We start from the raw sequence: 8,661 nt of genomic DNA on the forward strand, positions 1-8,661 counted from the left end.
GGGTAATAGCAGACTGAATTATAGAAGACTGAGATATATAGCAGATGGATGTATAGCAGACAGTTATTGCAGACTGAAGTATAGAAGATTGAGATATATAGCAGACTGAGTTATAGCAGACTGGGTTATAGCAGCCTGAGTTATAGCAGACTGAATTATAGAAGACTGAGAATATAGCAGATGGATGAATAACAGACTGAGGTATAGCAGATTGAGATATATAGCAGACTGAGTTATATAGCAGACTGAGTTATAGCAAACTGAGTTATAGCAGACTGAGTTATAGCAGACTGAGTTATAGCAGACTGAGGTATAGCAGACTGAAGTATTGCAGGCAGTTATAGCAGACTGGGGTATAGCAGACTGAGGTATTGCAGACAGTTATAGCAGACTGAGGTATAGCAGACTGAGGTATAGCAGACTGAGTTATGGCAGACTGATGTATATAGCAGACTGAGTTATAGCAGGCTGAGTTATAGCAGACTGAGTTATAGCAGACTGACATATATAGCAGACTGACATATATAGCAGACTGAATTATAGCAGACACGTATATAGCAGACTGAGTTATAGCAGCCTGGGTTATAGCAGACAGCAGTATAGCAGACTGCAATATAGCAGACTTGGATATAGCAGACTGAATTATAGCAGACACGTATATAGCAGACTGAGTTATAGCAGCCTGGGTTATAGCAGACAGCAGTATAGCAGACTGCAATATAGCAGACTTGGATATAGCAGACTGAGGGATAGCAGACTGAGTTATAGCAGATTGGGTAATAGCAGACTGAATTATAGAAGACTGAGATATATATAGCAGATGGATGTATAGCAGACAGTTATTGCAGACTGAAGTATAGAAGATTGAGATATATAGCAGACTGAGTTATAGCAGACTGGGTTATAGCAGCCTGAGTTATAGCAGACTGAATTATAGAAGACTGAGAATATAGCAGATGGATGAATAACAGACTGAGGTATAGCAGATTGAGATATATAGCAGACTGAGTTATATAGCAGACTGAGTTATAGCAAACTGAGTTATAGCAGACTGAGTTATAGCAGACTGAGTTATAGCAGACAGAGGTATATAGCAGACTGAGTATAGCAAACTGAGATATAGCAGACTGGGAAATATAGGAGACGAAGGGTGAGTCCTTGACCAGTCTCTCCACAGTGCTTATCTGTCCCATATCTGTGAGCAGGCCACTGAGGCCATCTCCCTTCCTCTTTCTCCCACTGTCCCTCCTTCTGTCTACACCAATCTCCCCCTGTCTACCTCTGTCTACCCATCTCCTCCTGTCTACCCCTGTCTACCCCAATCTCCCCCTGTCTCCCCATGTCTACCCCTGTCTCCTCCTGTCTACCCCTGTCTTCTCCCTTCTACCCCTTTCTACCTCTGTCTCCCCCTGTCTACCCATGTCTCACCCTGTCTCCCCATGTCTACCCCAGTCTCCCTCTGTCTACCCCTGTCTACCCGTCTCCCCCGTCTACCTCTGTCTCCCATCTCCCTCCCTCTGTCTCCCATCTCCTTCTCTCTGTCTCCCTCTGTCTACCTGTCTCCCTCTTTCAACCTGTCTACCTCTGTCTAACATCTCTTTCCCTCTGTCTCCCATCTCTCTCCCTCTTGCTACCTCTGTCTACCATCTCTCTCCTTCTGTCTCCAATCTCTCTCCCTCGGTCTCCCATCTCCCTCCCTCTGTATTCCATCTCTCTCCCTCTTTCTACCTCTGTCTACCATCTCTCTCCTTCTGTCTCCAATATCTCTCCCTCTGTCTCCCATCTCCCTCCCTCTGTCTCCCTGTCAGGTGGAAGATGAAGGGGGATGGATAATCAGACTGGGTTATGACAGCAGAATGAGTCAGATGCAGGTAAAGAATCACTTCCTCCACTGCCTGTCTCACATTGGGCTCCCCTCTGTCAAATGGCCCTACCTGCATTTATTCTGGCTTCCTTCCTCCAGCAGACCTAAAGGGAGACCACCCAGGTTCTGTGCCCAGCTGGAATGCATCGTTCCTGGGTAGGGGAGGGGAGGCTATGTACCGGGGAGATGACAGAGGGGTTGAAAGCTGTGTGAGGGGAGAATGTGTGGTGTGCCACACAGATATGATGCATGTTGTGTCTCCTTGACCCCGCCGTGAACCCTCTCTACACACCATCCAGTCTCCTGTTCCCCTGAAATCAGACCTCAGGGAGCAGAGCGTGCAAGTCAGGGCCGGTTCCAGGCATAAGAGGTCGCTAGGGCCTCCCCCCCCAAAATAAAACTCAGTCTTAACTTACTGTTGAGAGTTCGAATAGTAGAATACAGGTGTAAGTTCAACTTTTGGTTGTTCATCAGCAGTTGTTATTTTGTTTTGTCAGTCACTGACAATCACTCAATTAGCCATGTCAGCTAACAACTTTTAGACTGGTAAGTTAGTCTAGCTAGTTATCTTAACATGTAGTAATCATGGCGGAATTACCGACCAGGCACACAGGGCACATGCCCCGGGGGGCCTGTCCTCCAGAGGGCCCTCATTGATTTTATTAGTCACTCTCACTCAGATATCTGTCACGTTCTTCGTACAAAGGAGACCAAGGTGCAGTGTGGCATCTTCTTTATTTAATAGAATGAACACTGAACAAACTAGCAAAACAACAAAATGAACCGTGACGCTAATATGAATAGTGCAGACAGGCAACTAAACATAGAACAAGATCCCACAAACACCAAAGGGGAAATGGCTACCTAAATATGATCCCCAATCAGAGACAACGATAAACAGCTGCCTCTGATTGGGAACCATATCAGGCCACCATAAACATACAAATACCTAGACCTACAAAACTCCAGACATACAAAAACCCTAGACAATACAAAACCCTAGACAATACAATACCCTAGACAATACAATAACTAGCGTATCCACCCTAGTCACACCCTGACCTAACCAAAAATGAAAGAAAACAGAGATATCTCAGGTCAGGGTGTGACAATATCATTAATATGGCATAAGTCATGGCAAAATGTGTAAAATTGTGGAAATTAGCTTTAAAACTGCAAAGAAAAACTATCTGTGCTCCATGGCAACATAAGTAGAATTGCATCACAATTGTTAAAAAATTCTACCATATTAATGGCAAAATGTGAACTGTAAGAAAACTTGCTTTTAAAACTGCAACATTTTCTCTACGTCCCATGACAAAATGTGTAGAATTGCAAGAAATGAACTTTAGAATGTACATCCACTAAAAAAAAAGAGAATTGTGTGGTTTGGGCCTCAAAAAGTACGGAGCCGGACCTGGTGCAAGTCAATGGTCAGGAACAATCTAACGGTCTGTCACCAGTTGTATTCAACTGACAACCAGTCCAGACCACAGAGTAGAACAGGAGTGAAAACCTCCTGGTACCTCTTCAGGAAATAGAGTTTGAGAACACTAGAGTAGAACATATGACCGAATGTGTGTGTGTGTGTGTGTGTGTGTGTGTGTGCGTGCTGACTTTTTCAGGTGCACGTACACGCGTTTCTCCGCTGCACACTGGCCCGGTTGCCAGCAGCATCCCGTGAGATGAGGAAAAATAATCAAATGGATATCATACGGTCACAGCGGGTAGCAATAACCTCATTATTATTCTGACGGTAGCCAAACGGCTTCCTGTCAGCGAATCGGTTATTTATTGCACCTTGCGTGCCAACCGTGGGGCACAAACCCTCTGTCTTTTAACCACTATAATTGGCTTCAAGCTGTTTCAGCTCGGAGACAGATGCGCTCGCTTTGTAGAAGAATCTCGAACTAACCATTTCTTAGTTCACCTTCAGTTAGAGGCAGACCGTATGATATGGCCAAGTATACAACATGATGTCCAGCAAAACATGTCTGGAGACGCAACATTGGAGCCAGTGTTGGGGAAGCTACTCTGAAAATATACTAAAGTTTACCAAGCACAGGAGGTTGGTGACACCTTAATTGGGGAGAACGGGCTTGTGGTAACAACTGAACCGGAATCAGTGGAACGGTATAAAACACATGGTTTATGATAATAACTGAACCGGAATCAGTGGAACGGTATAAAACACATCAAACACATGGTTTATGATAATAACTGAACCGGAATCAGTGGAACGGTATAAAACACATCAAACACATGGTTTATGATAATAACTGAACCGGAATCAGTGGAACGGTATAAAACACATCAAACACATGGTTTATGATAATAACTGAACCGGAATCAGTGGAACGGTATAAAACACATCAAACACATGGTTTATGATAATAACTGAACCGGAATCAGTGGAACGGTATAAAACACATCAAACACATGGTTTATGATAATAACTGAACCGGAATCAGTGGAACGGTATGAAACACATGGTTTATGATAATAACTGAACCGGAATCAGTGGAACGGTATAAAACACATCAAACACATGGTTTATGATAATAACTGAACCGGAATCAGTGGAACGGTATAAAACACATCAAACACATGGTTTATGATAATAACTGGACCGGAATCAGTGGAACGGTATGAAACACATCAAACACATGGTTTATGATAATAACTGAACCGGAATCAGTGGAAGGTTATAAAACACAAACTATGGAAAAGATAGTTTACTGAATGTTACTTATTTTGAAAAATGATGATCATATCTTGATCTGAAATGTTAACCTGGTCTCAGAGCATTTCGTATAACTTGTTAAATACACTCCATTTTGTATGATATGTTGTGTTTTTGTATGGTATGTATTAATTTGGGGGATATCCATCACACGGCTTCCTGTCAGCGAATCGGCATGATATGTTACGAATTACAATCCGTACTTAACGTTACGAATGAGCAAAACGTACCATATATTATGAACATGAATATGTCACGAATTCCAATTTGTTGTGGTTAATTTAAGCTAAGTGGCTAACGCTAACATTAGCTAGCTGGCTAATGTTAGCTTGGCTAATGGTTAGGGTTAAGGTTCGGGTTAAGGTTAAGGTTAGGAGTTAGGTTAAAGATGTAAGGTTAGGGTTAATGTTAGGGTTAGCTACCATGCTAAGTATCTAAAAAGTAGTTGAAAAGTTGCGAATTAGCTAAAGTTGTTCGTGATGAGATTCGAACACGCCTTTGGGTTGCCAGACGTTTGCGTTATACACCCATCCATCCACCCCGACCAATCGCCTTCCTTTTGTTTTTACCTTTAGTAACCATCTGTCTCATGTAACCATAACAAATGTAACATATCAAACTAATTTGGGTGTCCCGGATTTACGTTACTTGTTTACGTTTAATCTATGAGACCAGGCTGGGAATGTCATAGACTACAAATTAGCAGGATAGATCACTCTGGTGTCAGAATGTGTAATTTGGCCTATTAAACACAAAAGCTGTGTTTCAATTGAGAATTAGGCAGGTCTGATGCAACAAAAAAAAAAAAAGAAATGATTGCCTACTTTAACCATATTTTATTTTTGTTTGGTGCAAAAAATGTAGTGTGTTGTTCCAGCAGTTAGCTACATCACTACAAAGTAATCAACTACTGAAAACACTACCAAGTTTTAAATTTAGTTCAACTGCCAACAAGCTAATGTAGTTAAATTACTAGTTGAACTACATGTAGTTTACTACCACCCCAACACTGATTAAAACTCATATTGTGATCAGTTAAGTGCCTCATGTCAAGGCTATCCAAAGGCTCAAACAATTCTGTGTAAATACTATAAATAATGGTTGTATTGCTCCTAGCTTGCGAATATCCCCAAATGACCTAACAGTGTCATAATTAAGGGTTATGTTGGCTTGTTCATGAGAGCATTCCGTTTCAGTCCACATTATGAAATAGATGGAGTTGGAAGGGAGTTGACTCCAACCCTGACAATACTATCAATGTCTAGATGATGGATCACCCGTCAGACAGGCAGGACACTACATGCCAGGTTGACACTTTGTGGTCACCTAGCAACCCTCCAGCCTCCAGAGAGAGCGGGGTTAGAAAGGGGTGAGATGGGCAGGGGGAGCGAAGGGGTGGGGTGGGCATTGAGGTGGGGGAGAGAGGGGGTGGGGCGGGCATTGAGGTGGAGGAGGGAGGTGGGCAGTGAGGCAGAGGGAGAGAGGGAGGAGGTGGGCAGTGAGAGAGGGGGAGGTGGGTAGTGAAGCAGAGGGAGATGGGGCTGAGGTGGACAGTGAGGCAGGGGGAGAGGGGGCTGAGGTGGACAGTGAGGCAGGGTGAGAGGGGGCTGAGGTGGACAGTGAGGCAGTGTAAGAGGGGGTGAGGTGGACAGTGAGGCAGGGTGAGAGGAGGGTGAGGTAGACAGTGAGGCAGAGGGAGAGAGGGGGTGGGGTAGACAGTGAGGCAGAGGGAGAGGGGGGGTGGGGTAGGCAGTGAGGCAGGGTGAGAGGGGGGTGAGGTGGACAGTGAGGCAGGGTGAGAGGGGGCTGAGGTGGACAGTGAGGCAGTGTAAGAGGGGGTGAGGTGGACAGTGAGGCAGGGTGAGAGGGGGCTGAGGTGGACAGTGAGGCAGTGTAAGAGGGGGTGAGGTGGACAGTGAGGCAGGGTGAGACGGGGCTGAGGTGGACAGTGAGGCAGTGTAAGAGGGTGTGAGGTGGACAGTGAGGCAGGTGAGAGGGGGCTGAGGTGGACAGTGAGGCAGTGTAAGAGGGGGTGAGGTGGACAGTGAGGCAGGGTGAGAGGGGGGTGAGGTAGACAGTGAGGCAGGGTGAGAGGGGGCTGAGGTGGACAGTGAGGCAGTGTAAGAGGGGGTGAGGTGGACAGTGAGGCAGGGTGAGAGGGGGGTGAGGTAGACAGTGAGGCAGGGTGAGAGGGGGCTGAGGTGGACAGTGAGGCAGTGTAAGAGGGGGTGAGGTGGACAGTGAGGCAGGGTGAGAGGGGGCTGAGGTGGACAGTGAGGCAGTGTAAGAGGGGGTGAGGTGGACAGTGAGGCAGGATGAGAGGGGGGTGAGGTAGACAGTGAGGCAGGGTGAGAGGGGGGTGAGGTGGACAGTGAGGCAGGGTGAGAGGGGGTGAGGTGGACAGTGAGGCAGGGTGAGAGGGGGCTGAGGTGGACAGTGAGGCAGTGTAAGAGGGGGTGAGGTGGACAGTGAGGCAGGGTGAGAGGGGGGTGAGGTAGACAGTGAGGCAGGGTGAGAGGGGGCTGAGGTGGACAGTGAGGCAGTGTAAGAGGGGGTGAGGTGGACAGTGAGGCAGGGTGAGAGGGGGGTGAGGTAGACAGTGAGGCAGGGTGAGAGGGGGGTGAGGTGGACAGTGAGGCAGGGTGAGAGGGGGTGAGGTGGACAGTGAGGCAGGGTGAGAGGGGGGTGAGGTAGACAGTGAGGCAGGGTGAGAGGGGGCTGAGGTGGACAGTGAGGCAGTGTAAGAGGGGGTGAGGTGGACAGTGAGGCAGGGTGAGAGGGGGCTGAGGTGGACAGTGAGACAGTGAAAGAGGGGGTGAGGTGGGCATATTTTCTCTACTTTTGCAAAAATGTTATACAGAATGTTATCAGATCTTCAACCAAAACCTAATATCAGATAAAGGGAACCTGAGTGAACAAATAACACAATCATTGCAAAATTCCTCCACAGCGACGTGAGAGACAGATCAACAACTACAGGAAGTGTTTGGTTGGAGTCATTACAGCTAAAAGGTGGCACAGCCAGTTATTGAGTGTAAGGGGGCAATTACTTTTCACACAGGGAAATTGGGTGTGGCATAATTTTGTTAATTAAATAAATAAAATAAGTATATATTGTTTTGTTATTCGTAAAAATAAAATACTTTTTTTTACAGCACTGCACATTCTGCAATCTATTGATCTCAATATATTGAATTCAACATTTGTCCAAGTGAACATGATGAGAAACATAGAAAGCCATGAGTTTGACTACAAGCTACATTCAGGTATGGGATCTTAATTTGATCAACCTGTTGTCACTGAGAATTTTCCTGCGTTGCAGGATTGACATAAATTCACTGAAAACCACTAACACACGATTATATTAACATTATTGCACTGTAATGTAGGCCAATTTCGGGCCAGCTAATAGCCTAACCACCGATCAAGCAACAGTACATCACGGAAAAGTGTGAATGGACTAAATGTTAAAATCCTGTTGATGCAAGATTATTTTGCTGCGACAATACTGGTCAAATTAAAATCCTACACATCTAACATCCATTAAAAAAGGTGAAATATGCAGAAATCACTCCGCCATTTCCTAGTTGCTAAAATTGGAATAGTTTTCCTAGTTTACACAAAACAGAGTGTAGAGAATCATTGTACCATCTAAATCTAAATCTAAATCGCTGTGATATATATTTTCAATCGCCCAGAAATATAGCATTTTCAGCTGTTTGAAGCTGGTGTACAAAAACCAGACAGTAAAAGATGCCAGAAACGAAACTTAAGAATGGGAAGCATAGAAATAGTATACATAGAACAGATATAACAGCTTCTTCGACTTATTTTCAATAATTACATATCTATAACTCACATTTCTACGTGAATCTGGTCTGGTCGCCCAAAAGTTATATATATATATTTTTTAGCTTTAACCTCTACTGACTCCCCATCGAAACTTAAGAATGGGAAGCATAGAAATAGTATACATAGAACAGATATAACAGCTTCTTAGACTTATTTTCAATAATGACATATCTATAACTCACATTTCTACGTGAATCTGGTC

The sequence above is a fragment of the Oncorhynchus mykiss genome, chromosome 5, assembly GCF_013265735.2.
Source record: "Oncorhynchus mykiss isolate Arlee chromosome 5, USDA_OmykA_1.1, whole genome shotgun sequence".
NCBI lineage: Eukaryota > Metazoa > Chordata > Actinopteri > Salmoniformes > Salmonidae > Oncorhynchus > Oncorhynchus mykiss.